Source organism: Euphorbia lathyris, chromosome 2 (genome assembly GCF_963576675.1).
Source record: "Euphorbia lathyris chromosome 2, ddEupLath1.1, whole genome shotgun sequence".
Lineage (NCBI taxonomy): Eukaryota > Viridiplantae > Streptophyta > Magnoliopsida > Malpighiales > Euphorbiaceae > Euphorbia > Euphorbia lathyris.
Window position 1 is genome coordinate 125450871 of NC_088911.1, and position 15197 is coordinate 125466067.

General features: G+C 30.3%; 1 long non-coding RNA gene across 1 annotated transcript; it reads right to left on the bottom strand.

The window, feature by feature from the left end:
* Positions 1–3099: 3099 nt before the first annotated feature.
* Positions 3100–4707, bottom strand: LOC136216711 (uncharacterized). The gene is made up of 4 exons (XR_010683362.1): positions 4528–4707; positions 4173–4445; positions 3819–3886; positions 3100–3325 (listed from the first exon to the last, which is right to left on the bottom strand). It is a non-coding gene; the product is annotated as an uncharacterized lncRNA (long non-coding RNA).
* Between the last annotated feature and the right edge of the window lie 10490 nt (positions 4708–15197).

Below are 15197 nucleotides of genomic sequence, written 5' to 3' on the forward strand. Positions count from 1 at the left end.
TATTTGTTGCCACTAAGCAGCACAACCAACGGGAAATTATTCTTTTTATCTAATGTTTGTTGTCTCTCCTTTAAGTGAAATATAATGGTATTTGGTTAAATATAAGAACTCCTCAATGTTGTTTTGAATTATTAAATTGTTGTTTCCACACCAACAAAATATTGCTTTCCTCTACCCATTAATTTTGCTTTTTCTACTCCGTCATCTTTTGCTTATATGGCTGAATTGAGAGCCGTTATTTTCGCAATTGAACTTGCTTAGGAGAAAAATTGGCATCAGCTTTGGATTGAGTCAGATTCATTGTACGTAGTTAATCTGCTTATACACCGCTCCATGGATGTTCCTTGGAGTATTCGTCAAGAGTGGTTACATTGTCTTAGAATTTGCTCTAGAATGAACATTATCTTTTCACACATCTTTAGGGAACGAAATAGAGTTGCTGATGCATTGGCAAAGTTTGGGGTCTCTTCTTTCTTGATCAATTGGTGGCATTCAGCTCCTACTTTTTGCCACAGGTTTATCAATGATGACATTTGTAGTATTTCACAATTGCGTTTTTCTTAACTTTCCTTATCTTTTCTCCTTCCCCTTCTTTTGTTTGTTCTCCTTCCTCTTCTCTTGTTCAAACACTCAATTTTTTCTTTTATTTATATATTGAGACTTTGTCAGTTCTTGGGTGATGAGTCCTCATCCCGCCCAGGTTCTGTCTCGTCCCAATTTCTATCAAAAAAGTTATATTGATAATATTTCAAGTTTAACTTAAACATATGATTAGACGTGAATTTTTTTTAAGAAAATAAAAAAAATATATTGTCTTTTGTACGAGTTGGACAAAAAAAATTCAAATATTTCACCGAATTCATGAATATTAATTTATGATCTTGTTATTAAATCATAAAAAAATATGAAATCTCTTTTTTAACTACTGATATATGCAATTAGTATAGAATAAGAAATAAAATATCGATGTTTTCTAATAATATCTGAAATCGATCCAATTTATCAATGTTAGGGGTAAAATTGCTCTTAGCTACCAGCGTTATGAGTAAAATTGTAGTATTTTAGACGTTAAGAGTAAAATCATTCCTACTTGTAAATGTTATGGGCCTTTTTTCACATTTCTCTTTTTATAATTTCATTGTTTATTAATTTAAAACATTTCCACTTTAGATATTTAAATCCGAACAACAATAGTTTAATATAATTTTACCAAACACTGATAATTAAACAGCTAATAACAACCTGCTAACAGCTTAGTGGAACTACAAACAATTAACAGCAATCGCAACAGTTTAAACCAAACAGGTCCTTAGGCATGTGATATGTTATGTGAACCCAACTTCACTCTTGGATGGGCAGGGGCGGATGTAGGGGGGGGGGGGGGGGGGGGGTCAAAGGGGGCATTTGCCCACCCACACCCCCCCCCCCCCCCGCGTTCATCCCATTAAAAAAAAAAAATTAAATCCAAAATTAAGGATTAAAGTGCACAAATACCCCTAATGTTTTGGGTCAGGAGCAATTTTATCCCTAACGTCTAAAATGGTACAATTTTATCCGTAATGTTGGAAGCCAATAGCAATTTTACCCCTAATGTTGATAAATTGGGTCAATTTGAGAAATAATTCATCAAACTCTCTTCTCGGTCATGAATAATAGTGTCTGAAATTGATCCAATTTATCAACGTTAGAAGTAAAATTGGTGCAAAATTACAAAATTGATATGCAATTGATGCAAAATAAAGAAAAAAATGACTGTATTTTATAATAGTGTCTGAAATTGATCCAATTTATCAACGTTAGGGATAAAATTGCTATTGGCTACAAACATTAGGGGTAAAATTGCACCATTTTAGATGTTAAGGGTAAAATTGCACCTGACCCAAAACGTTAGGGATATTTGATGCGTAACAACCCGAGAATCCCGGAAATGGATGATTACGAGTCGGAAACATTATAATTTACGTTTTTTATGAAAAAAAAATCATGAAAATAATGCATGACAATTGAACGATTTTGCATTTTTTGTCATAAAAAATTGAACAATTTTATATTTTTTATCTAAAAATTTTTTACGTAGAATTTTGCCTCCCGCTCCCTCAAATCCTGGATTCACCACTGTGGATGGGTTTACTCGAAGAGATGCCCTCGTCAATTTTTCATTGACATCTGATGCTTTAGAGAAGGTTCTGACCAGTGAAGCTTGAGATGAAGTCTTATAAAAGCATTCCCATGTGGTATGTACCAGAATTGATGACTTTTAAGTCCATTTTGCCAGGAATTTTCACATTCACCTTAATGTATAAGTAAATTTGCTCATTCACCGTTAGATGTAGGCTTATTAAATCTAAGCCTCAGAATATTTTGAATTTCCACCTTACGATTTTAATAGGCATAGATCTAATGGTGAATAAGCAAATTCTACATGCTTATTAAGGTGCATGTGATCAAGACTGTTTATCATATTTACATATTGAAGTGTGTTTTATACTTTTTTTGCACTTTTCTTTTAAGAAATAATCCACCCTCCTTGTGTTAAACATAAACACAGCCCCTGAACATATTTTAGTGTGGTCAACAAACAATTTGAAATTGATTTCTGATTATGTTGATGACATTTTTAAACCTATCGACTACAAGAAAAAAGGGTTTTAATGACAGGAAATACGATCATTAAAAATCTGATTTCACTTATTAAAGGTTTTTAATTAGCGGAAATTTTCCCTTGAGAAAGTCCTTCTTACTAAAAGTATTAATGAGCGGAATGCTTTCGTTCATTATTAACATATAATGAGTGGAAATTTACTCTTATTAAAAATTATGTATAATGACTACAAATACGCTCATTACACATATTTATAATGATTACAAATTCGGTCATTAGAAGTATTTATAATGATTAAAAATCCACTCATTAAAAGTTATTTATAATAATTAAAAATCTCTTATTTTAAATATTTAGAATGATTTGGATTGAAGGGAGCTACTTTAAATTAGGTATATTCAACTCTTAAATAAGATAAAATATCTTAAATAATTAAAAAACACCATTAAAAAGAAGTAACAAGTTACAAGATAGACAAATATACCACAAGGCAACAATGCAATACTCGAAGTATTAAAAGAAGAAAAATATTATATGAGATGTTGAAAGAATTTCTGAGCCATGTTTGCTAAGTCTTATATGCAAAAAGAACAAAACAAACTCTCCAAAAATAATTGTCAATCATATACCAATGGTAAAGTTAAATCCGAAGAGTAGCTAATCTAGGAGCAAGTTGTTCAATGGACAGAGCATGTCCTTATTGGGCATCAAACATGTCAAAATCTGCATAAGCAATAAGGGAGAATATAAAATGATTTAATATGCAATCTATAAAAACAATTCTACAAGTATTAAAAGAAGAAAAATATTATACGAGGTGTTGATAGAATTTCAGGATCATGTTTGGTAAATATTGAATGCAAAAGAACAACTTTTCCAAAAGTAATTGTCAGTCATATGGCAATGACAAGTTTCAATCCTAAGAGCAGCTAATTTAGGAGCAACTTGTTCAATGGATAAAACATGCTCTCATTAGACAGAAACTTCACATTTCAAAATGACCAATTTCCATCGATAGACATGAACTTGTGATTTTACCCATTAGGAAGTATAATTTTATTACACCTGTTTAAATAAAATAAAAATTTTATTAACAAAAAATGCACTACAACATCAGAATAGAGATCCTATGTATTATATATATATATATAAAAAACATTTTCAAAATGTACACGAGCTACAAAGATCATAATTGATATGTGGCAATCATGTATACCTTAAATATGTGGCAGATCAGAATCATTCTTCCCATTTTCATTTGTCCTACACCTATTAAGCCAACAACTGTAACAACAGCCTGACAAGATGTTAGCTCATAAAAATGATTCCAATATAACATGAATTATATACAATAACAATGTTCAATGAAACTTCTTGTTTGTATTATATCAAGTATTAAAATCTTTAGTTACTAACACATAAATGCACCATATGAACCTTGTTTGTCATGCTACCTAGGAAGTTATTAGAACTATTATCTGTTGAATTCTAACAACGATTCCTGAATCCACTCCTACTTCGCCTTACCTATGCTATTAAATATGGAAAAAGAAAAAGTAAAGGGCATTACCAGGGGTGGGCGGAGGCGAGCAGGCAGCAATACAGCATCGGCAGCTTTCTGACTTTCATACTGCCAATCAACATTTCTATTATTTCTGTCCCCATGGACTTCCTTATGCCATTAGCAGCTTTGGAGAGCACAGGGAATATAAGAGATCGGTACCTTATCCTCATACGAAACAAGATCTCCTTCAATAACTGAAAACCGAAAGCTTTCCTTCTTACGTCCCAACACCTGAACTGAAGCCATGAAAGCTGTTGATACTCTAAGTCAGCGGTTCACCTTAGATAAAAGAAGAGTAAAACATCAGTGGAAGAAGGACCTCTGAGTGAAAGGATCAACTGTCTTTTTGCTTGTTACTTACAGTGTTGTCTTCCTTCATGCCTCATTTTGGCAGATAGAATTGCTCACAGTCGTTTAGTCATTCCAGGATAAGAAAAGCAAAACAGTTTATAGTAAGACCAATCGTTTGAGAGTTGGAGGGCTCACATTAACACCACACTACAAAAAAATAGGGCTTTAGTGGCTTTTTGTAGTGGCTGAATTAAAAAGTGCCTCAATGGGCTTTTAGCCTTTTTTTTAGTGGCTGATTTAAAAAGTGCCCCAATGGGCTTTAATTAAATAACAGTGTATGAAAGCCCATGATCAACAACAACAAAGCCTTAGTCCCGAAATGATTCGGGGTCGGCTAACATGAACCATCATATAAAACCGTGAAAATCAAGTCGTGTCAGCGACACAGATTCGCTCCCTCCACTCCGTCCTATCCACTACCATATTTTCCTCAATTCCCAATAAACTCATATCACTCTCGATCACCCTCCTCCAAGTTTGCTTAGGTCTTCCCCTACCCCTCACCACTACATCCCTTTGCCACTCTTCGGTTCTCCTAACCGGCGCATCAAGCGCTCTACGTCTCACATGGCCAAACCACCTTAGTCGGTTTTCTCTCATTTTATTCTCAATAGATGTAACCCCTACTTTTGTCCTAATTATTTCATTACGCACCCGGTCCTTTCTCGTGTGACCACACATCCATCTCAACATACGCATCTCCGCCACCGACATCTTATGGATGTGGCAGTGTTTCACTGCCCAACACTCCGTACCATATAACAATGCTGGTCTAATTGCCGTCCGGTAGAATTTTCCCTTCAATCTATTAGGCATGCCGGGATCACAAAGGAAACCCGTAGCACTCTTCCACTTCGACCAACCAGCTTTAATCCTATGGGCAACATCTCCATCTACTTCTCCATCCGTTTGGATAATAGATCCTAAATACCGGAAGCAATCTGAGGCCTGAATAACTCTCCCATCTAGGGTGATTGTCCCTGCCTCCCTACTCCTACGGCCGCTAAACTTACACTCCAAATATTCTGTCTTACTTCGACTCAACTTAAAACCTCTAGATTCTAGAGTTTGCCTCCATAGTTCCAACTTCATCTCCACTCCTTCTTTCGTCTCATCAACCAACACAATATCATCTGCAAACAGCATGCACCATGGTATACCATCTTGAAGTGAACTTGTTAGTTCATCCATAACGATGGCAAAAAGAAATGGGCTTAGTGCGGAACCTTGATGCACTCCAATCGTAATAGGAAACTCTTCAGTTTTCCCAACACTAGTACGTACACTCGTGCATACTCCCTCATACATGTCCTTTATGATGTCAATATATTTCCGCGAAATGCCTTTCCTTATCAAGGCCCACCAAAGTACTTCCCTTGGTACCTTATCATATGCTTTCTCCAAGTCAATGAAAACCATATGCAAGTCTTTCTTCTTATTTCGATAGTGCTCCATTAATTGTCTCATTAGATGGATGGCTTCCATAGTTGATCTTCCCGGCATAAAGCCAAACTGGTTTTCCGAGATCTTCACCGTCCTCCTTAGCCTTTGTTCAATCACTCGCTCCCAAAGTTTCATAGTGTGACTCATTAATTTGATTCCCCGATAGTTGGCACAATCTTGGACATCGCCTTTGTTCTTATACAAAGGGATTAAGATACTTTTCCTCCATTCTGATGGCATCTTATTGTTTCTCCAAATTTTGTTTAAAAATCTGTACTAGAGGCGGTTTAAACCGCAAGTAGAAAAGCATCCATATTAGAAAACCCTGACGCCCCTACAAAAACTATCAGTAAATATAACAACGATAGCAATATAACAACGCTTTTCTGACCATTGTAGAAATCTTTGCTTGTACATGCGGTTAATACGTCGCTAAACGAGAAAAACATCCATCGGTAACAGTTTTTTTTTTTAGTGTATGCGATATATGGGGTATGAAATTTTGTTATCATTTTTTAAAATAATAAATAATTACATAAATTTTATTGTAGTTTTAGTTAATAAAATTTATTGTATATAACACTTTGTTGCACAATATGTATATAACACTTTATATTTATTGTAGTTTTAACCGCCCCTACAAGCGAAAAAAACTGCCTCTATATGGCTGGGAGCCCCCAGCCATGGCGATGCAGAAGATGACTGTAATTTTATTTTATTCTTTTTAGTTGTCAGATATTAAAATGAAGTGGACCTTTAACTGTCAGCTCAAGCTTTTGGTTTAAACAGTTTCATGATATGGTATCAGAGTCAGTGTGACCAAGTGATCCAGAATTCGATTCCTGGCAACCCCATTTGTTGAGTTATTTGCAGGACATGGCTCCTGCTTTGGGGTTAACTATTTTAGCAACTTGGCCGAAAGTTACTAGTGGTCAACAAACAATTTGAAATTGATTTCTGATTATGACATTTTTTAACATATCATCAAACTTTGGTCATGTTGATTTTGGATTTTGTTAATTTTAGAGTTAATTGTGAATGACATGATGAGGCGGATGTTTCTTTTATTAACATGATTATGTAGTTATAAGCTATTTACTCAAGTTTTTTTTTTACAACATGATGTTGTATATGGTGTAAGCTAATTGGAGCTACAACCCCAAAAAACTAAATTATATTGTATTAATGATCAGAAATTTTGACAGAGCTTGTAAAATTTAAATTCTGTCACTAAATTTGCATACAGATGACCCGAAGATTTTAATTCAATAACTCATATTAACTCATATCTTGTAAGTGTTTAAAAATCTATATTAGAGGCGGTTTAACACTACAAGAAATTTGATCTTTTATGACGATTATTGTCACATCCGTGTCCCTAATTTTAGTTATTATATCCTAATATAAGGTTATATCATAATTATTTATTGATTGGAGAATTAATCGGGTATTATGGATATAGTTTGGAAGCCAATTTCATGCTTTAAGTGTAAAATTAAAAGTTTAGGGTAAGTTTTAAAAGAAGCTAAGTTAGAGGGATCAAAAGGGAGATTTTCCCTCATTGGGAACAAAAATCCCACAAAACTAGACCTCTATATTAGTGAATATAGGCTGCAATTTTCGAGTTGCACTTGTTCTTCATCTCCCCTTCCATGTTCTTCAAACACTCAAATTCACCAAACTTTGATCAAACATTGATATTTAGAGATTGAACCGTCGGATCGAGCTGATTTTTTTACAGTAGCTTCTAGACATCCTAATACACATTATGGTCGGTGTGATTTTGATTTGGAGATTTCTATCATGGGTTCGACCTACACTGATTAGAGGGGAAAATTTGAGGTTTAATGTGCTAATTTTCTCAATTAGTGCTAAAGTAAGTAATTATCAACTACCCTTTTGAGTTTTTATGTATATATATGTATATATAACTCTATATTTTCCAGAAAATTGAATTTTTATGGTGATTTTTGACATGCATTTGATTAATTGGAGTTTCTATGAATTAGATTTTAACATGAGCTTAAAGTTAAGTTCAAAGTAATTATATATGTATTTGCATGTTAATTTTAACCTATAATATATATTAATGTATACATGATTTGGGTTTTGTTTTGATGAACTTGGTATATTTGATTAATATTTGTGTAAGATTTGATATTTTGAAGAGTAGAATTTAAAGAAAAGAGTTTTGAGAAAATTTATTGAAATTGATTTGTGAACAAATGTACATGTATATATTAAGTGATTTTCTATAAGTTTATTTCTTAAAGTTTATTTTAGTTTTAATTAAAGATTGTTAAAGTAGTGATTTTGATGAATTTTTGATTTATTGAAATAAATTTTATATATGATGATCTATGTGTATTTTTAAGAAATTGAAGTTATTGATAAGTATATTTTTAAATTATTTATTGGTGATTTTAGTTCAATAATAAAGTATGATTTAATATTTTGGAAATTGATTGAGTAAAGATATTAAGAAAATTTATGATGTTGATTTATGAGGGATATGTATATATATATTTCTGATTTTAAATTATATTATGAAATTATAATATTTTTAGTATCCATCAAGAGTAATCCGGATAGATGGTTTTTATTAAAGTCCGTATTTAGTGAGAAATACGGCCTGTGTACACAGTTGAAAGACCTATCGGGTATGGCAAAGAAGTGTTGAGTAAGACCATGCGGGCTAGGCAAATTATGAGATATCTCGATTCTATTATATTGTGGGGATTGATACATACGGGGATTATCTCTCGGATGGATACGATTTGTGAAATATTTATTGATATAGTAATTATTGACATACGATTTGTGAGGTATTTATCGAGATACGGTTTGTGAAATATTTATTGAGATACGATTTATGAAGTATTTACCGAAATACGGTTTATGGAGTATTCATTGATTTACAGTTGATTTGAGTAAATAGTTAATTTCAAACCTATTTATTTTGTATAGTTGAGATTTTAAACAACTAAATATATATAGTTATTTTGGACATGAGTTTTATATTAAGTGTTTTAATACAGTGATTTACGTTTTGACTATGTGTGGTATTTTGAAAAATGATAGCAAGCTTGATATTTTAAATTACATATTTGGTTAAAGGTACTATTTTGAGTATTTTATTATGGTTTAATCCATAAAAAGATCATTTTGAAGAATATGAATTTTATATTATGCATTTTGAAAATTAAACTATATATATAGCTATTTTGAGTATAAGTACTTTATGTAGTTGATAATTGCTTACTGAGATTTTTGTCTCACGTTTTAAATGTTTTAATGTTTTAGGTGAGAAAGAGCAAGGTATAGGAGAAGTCACTGGTTGATAGACAAGGTTGAAGTGTCAAGTCATTGACTTTGTCCTTAGTTAGGACATTTACCTCTCATTTGAAGGTTTGATTGTATTGGGTAATATTTTAGGACCTGAATGTAGTAGAAATATAGATTTATTTTATATCTAAAGGAATTCTTGAAAAGTGTGATGTTTATAATATTTGGATATTTTGGAGACTCCTAAGTGTTGGTTGTGAGATTTCTATTTCACGCCCGATGCCGACTGAGGTCGTTCAGGGTCGGGTGTGATAATTATTTTTTCTACGAACATAATTTTGTCACCGATAATCACTTAACCATGACGAATTTTAACTTTCGTCATTGTTTATAAATTTTTCATGACAACTTTGAAAAACGTCTCCATTGATTTTCAAATTTGTCACTATTTGATACATCTGGTGACGATAAGTGAAAAATCGTAACTTATAATTTGAGAGGAAAATTTTAGTAGAATAAATTTGGAGGAAACTTTTATTTTTGACGAAATAATGATAATCAGTGACAAAATTCTCGTCATAATAAGAAATATTTTTTGTGACACTTTATATTCATGGTAACATAATTTGAACAAATGGTGACAAATTAAATTTCATTATATATTATAATCTTTTGTGATATTATTTAAATATCGTCATGTATTTGATATTATTGTGACGATTTATGTTTATCATCACCATAATATTAATAGAAATTTTTTTAATAATCTAAAATTGAAAAAAAGAATATAGTTTATTGAAAAAATAATTTTAAAATAGTCATAAAATAGTTAACTGGTGATATTTTTTATATGGTTATAAAATATAACATTTTTTACAATAATTTTTACTAGACATAAATTAATCATTTAAAATTGTGTCATGTATTTTTATTATTTTTGCGGGTTGTTCATATTTTTCATATATAATAATATTGTGGCAACCAAAATTTCCGTAGGATTTTTTTGGAAGAGATGTGATAAGATGTAATGTCATGTGTACTATATTTTTTTATGATTAATTATCTTTTCATTAAATTATATATATAAAAATAACACTGCTATAAAACAGTGATTATTGAAATAAAAAAAATATCCCTTCAAAAAACTATAATAGGATAATTCATGTGACAGTTTATGTGGAAACTTTTTATGCAATGTATAACCCAATTGAATTCCTTCTCTAATTTTTTCGAACTTAACGAAATAATTTTTTGTTAAACATTTCTTTTATACCTTTGGCAAATACCAGTACATTTTTACAATTTTAAATAAAAAAATCATGCTACTTTAATTTAATTATTTATTTTTATTTTAATTATAGAGATTTATAAAATAATTTTTATATAATTTTATCCAATAAAAATATTTAATAAATTTTTATTTTTATTATATTCATAATAATTTAATATTTGAATTTATGGATAGGATGCAAAATACCCGTAACGTTTATAGCCAGGAGCAATTTTACCTCTAAAGTTAATCGCCGAGAGCAATTTTACCCCTAAAGTTGACAAATTGGATTAATTTACTAAATAATTCATCAAACTCTCTTCTCGGTCATGAATCTTGTCATCTACACTTTACATGTGCGTCATTTTATCACTCATTAGTAACAGTTCATAAATATGTATTTAGACGTGAAATTTTTTTTAAAAGTATACTGTCTTTTGTATAAGTTGGAAGAAAATCAAATATTCACCGAATTTATAAATATTAATCTTCAATTCTATTATTAAATCACAAAAAATATGAATTATTTTTAGAATAAGCAATTGGTGCAGAATAAGGAACAAAATATCTGTGTTTTATAATAATGTTTAAAATTGACCCACCTTGTCAATGTTAAGGGTAAAATTGCTATTGACTGCCAACTTAGGAGTAAAATCGTATTATTTTAGTTGTTAATAGTAAAATTGCTCATGGTTGTAAATATTAGGGATATTTATATACTTTATTCCTTGAATTTCAATTGCTTATTTTTCTTTTTCAAGATTCATATTTTATTTTTAATATATCTGTATAATATATATAAGAAACTTTATTCAATTCCATATTTATAAAAACTGATTTTACTTTTTACATTTAATAATAAACTCCTTGGTTATTCACTTTTTCTTAAATATCTTGTCCCTCTATTGCCCACCTCTCACACGATGGCAGCTATTTGAATTGGTCCATGGACCACCACTTCCTTTCTCTTGGTGCCACCATCTCCCCAACTGATCCATCGACCAACACTTCTTTCTCTCTTCTCAATTCTCAATCATATTACACACTCCATATTTATTTTGATTTTGTCGGTAGCTGGTAGTTCGCTTTAGGGCCAAGTTGAAAGCCCTCGGTGTACAGCAGCAAAAGTGAGCGGTAGGAGGGGATTGAATGGAGGACCATGGCTTGTGATGTCAATTCCTCCATGAACAGCTCCGAGCTTCTTGCCGATCTATCTGATAAGTTTCTCTCCATCTGCTTATTCATCTATTTATTTCATTTTTGTTTTCCACTTTATCTCCTCCTCATGTTTGTGCAGATATATATGTCACTTCCTCTTCTTCATATATTTCGTCAACCTAGATTCTGGGTAAGATATGGTTCCTTGCATAATATCCGATCAAGAAGAGGCCTAAAAATTGGACTAGGTTTATTTCGTTTGAGACTATTGTTGGACAATAGGAAATGGGATAGTTTGGTTTATTTTGTAAATTATTCATGGGGTTTGTTTCCAGTCAATTAGAAAAGTACGTGATGTCATGCAAACTCAAACATTTGCTACAACAATCTACAAAGAGGATGAATATAATATTATGATGATCATTTTTTCGCATTCTATCATTAACTTGTATATTTAGCTATTAATATTTATCACGACTTGGTTAGTAGGTTGTACTATATGCACGATTTTTGCTTTATAATGTAGCATGGTATTAGAATTCCACATATACATATATAATATCAGTTTTCATGGTTCAAATGCTCAGTTTTTTTCTGATTCTATTTTCTAGATTTCATTATTATTCCAAATTACATTTTGCATTTGTTTTTTATAGCATGCCACCAAGGCTTCGGGTGAGGCAAAGCAAAGCATGAGCGATTCACAACTCCATGCCTCGAAGGATGTGTTGTCTAGCCAAACGCCTTAAAGCAAGTGCAAAGTGCAAAGGATCATGCTTTTACTTTTCTGATGTTTTTATTACTATGAATACCAATTTACCAATTTTCATTAGTTGTAATGTTACCTTTCAAGCATTATGTATGGAAATTACATTTGTAAACGTTTTTATTACTATGAATACCAATTTACTAATTATCATATTTGTTTAATGATGCATTGTAATGTCACAATATATTGAATAAATGACAACAAAATTTTATGTTATTATACAACAATTTTCCATTCCCATTTCTATCTTTGATAAAGGTGCACCTTAATGACATGATAACTGTCACTAATTAATACGATTTAGTGACAAATTAAATATTAAAGTGAAAATAAATATGATAATTGTAGTGTAAAAAATTTAAAATTTTGGTTCGAGTTATAAATTCGTCATCTTAACTATAAATTTTGCTAATAAAATATGAATTTCATCAGTTTAATTTCACATTTCATGACGAAAATTAATCTTATGTCACAAAACGTGCATCAGTTACATCGTCACTAAAATTCTATATTTTCAATCTTATATTAGTATTTGTCACTATAGCTATAAATTTAGATGACAAAATTTGAATATCGTCATCTAAATGTTAACTTTTTATGACGAAATGAAGTCTTAAATGACAAAATATTTATAATAATAGTGACAAAATAAGCGTCATGAAAACAAAACAGTATAGTCACACATGTTCTTTTTTGTCATATAAAAGTAAATCATTCATGACAAAACAAAAATTAGTCACATATACATAATACCACGCTCCTGCCATGACGATCGTTGTGATGACAAAATTTCGTCACATTTTATTTATTGTGACAAAAAATTGATATTTTCATGACAATTTTTGTGCGTCATAAAAGTCCAAATTTCTTGTAGTGTAAACAGCAAGTAGAAAAGCATCCATATTAGAAAACGTGACACCCCTACAAAAACTATAGGTAAATATAACGACGATAGCAGTATAACAACGCTTTTCTGACCGTTGTAGAAATCTTTGCTTGTACATGCGGTTAATACGTCGCTAAACGAGAAAAACATCCATCGGTAACAGTTTTTTTTTGTAGTGTATGCAATATATGGGTTATGAAATTTTGTTATCATTTTTTAAAATAATAAATAATTACATAAATTTTATGTTGGATTTTCCATAATTTAATATGGTCCTAGTATATTATATACTTATCTGGTTTGATAAAATAAAACAATAAATCCTATTGGTCAGTTCACGTAAGGGTATGATCGATCATTATGTTTGATTAACGAAACGGTACGTTGAATCCCATTGGTTGAAAAGGTACATTATGGATGAAGAGATACCTTGATGGAAGATATATTTATAGAACATAAAATCAGAATTGGTCCTCTCTCTAACCTATCTACAAGTCATTTTCTCTCCATCTAGAAAATCTGTGAAGTCTAAAGGGTTAAGTGAGAGAAACACAATTCTTGTGATTCCAGAAGAACTCGATTATAATCGTCATGGATCAAGGTACGCTCTTCTAATTATTATTAAGTGTTTGTGAAAATCATCTTATTCAAACATCTGGGCAATTATGTTTGTCTAATATTATGATGAAATCTAAGATTTCTAACATTTTATTGTAGTTTTAGTTAATAAAATTTATTGTATATAACACATTGTTGCACAATATGTATATAACACTTTATATTTATTGTAGTTTTAGTTAATAAAATTTGAAATTTGTTAATTGTGTAAATTAAGGTTTTTTTATTTATATTTAGCATAGATGGATAATATATTTAATCTAGTCATTTTTTATATAATATAATTATCAAATGTTAACATTGTAAATATGTGGGCAAAGTTTTCATGACAATTTTTATAATATAATTTCTAAAAAAACACCTTTAAATTTACTATTAACTAGTCGAAAACCCGTGCGTTGCACGGGGTATGAAACTTTTATATAATTTAGATAAATAAATAAATTGACATATTTACTTTTAAATAATTTTATATCATGCTATGAAAAAAATTTATATTATGTATATTTGAAATTAATATATATATTTTTAATGATAATTCAAATTAAATTAATTTTAAAAATAATTTACTACTTTTTTTTATAGAATTTTAACTAAAGATGAATGATTTATTTATTTTTACAAAATTCAATGATTTGTACTTTTTAGGAATTTTAATACATTTTCATATTCCAAATATTCTGTGAAACAATAATAATAAAATAGCAAATTAATTAAGAAATATATTAGAATATAATAAAAAACCAAAAATTGAATTAAACTATAATTAAAATTAAATATTATATTTACGATACAAAAGAATTACAATATAGGTTAAACAACAATTGAATTAAACTATAATTAAAATTAAATATTATATCTACGATACGAAAGAATTACAATCTATGTTAAAATGGAAGCAACATCAATATATTATTCTATAAACTATTACAATCAATACTTTTCTAATGCTGCATATGAAGAAACTTTTATCAATTCAATATGTTACATATAAAAAAAATAAAATTCGTAAGAATTAGTCACAAATTCATCTTGATGATAATTATTTTGGTTGATGGAATTTCGTGATTACCAAGTATTCGAATTCAATTATTCATTCTGCTACAATAACCCAATATATCTAATTGAATCAGTTTAAGATGATGATTTCTCCTATTTTCATCTCGTAATATCTCATCAAAACATTCGATCAATTTGTTCTTCATTCTTTCACTATATAGAATATCAGTCATACTCGCAGATATCACTTAT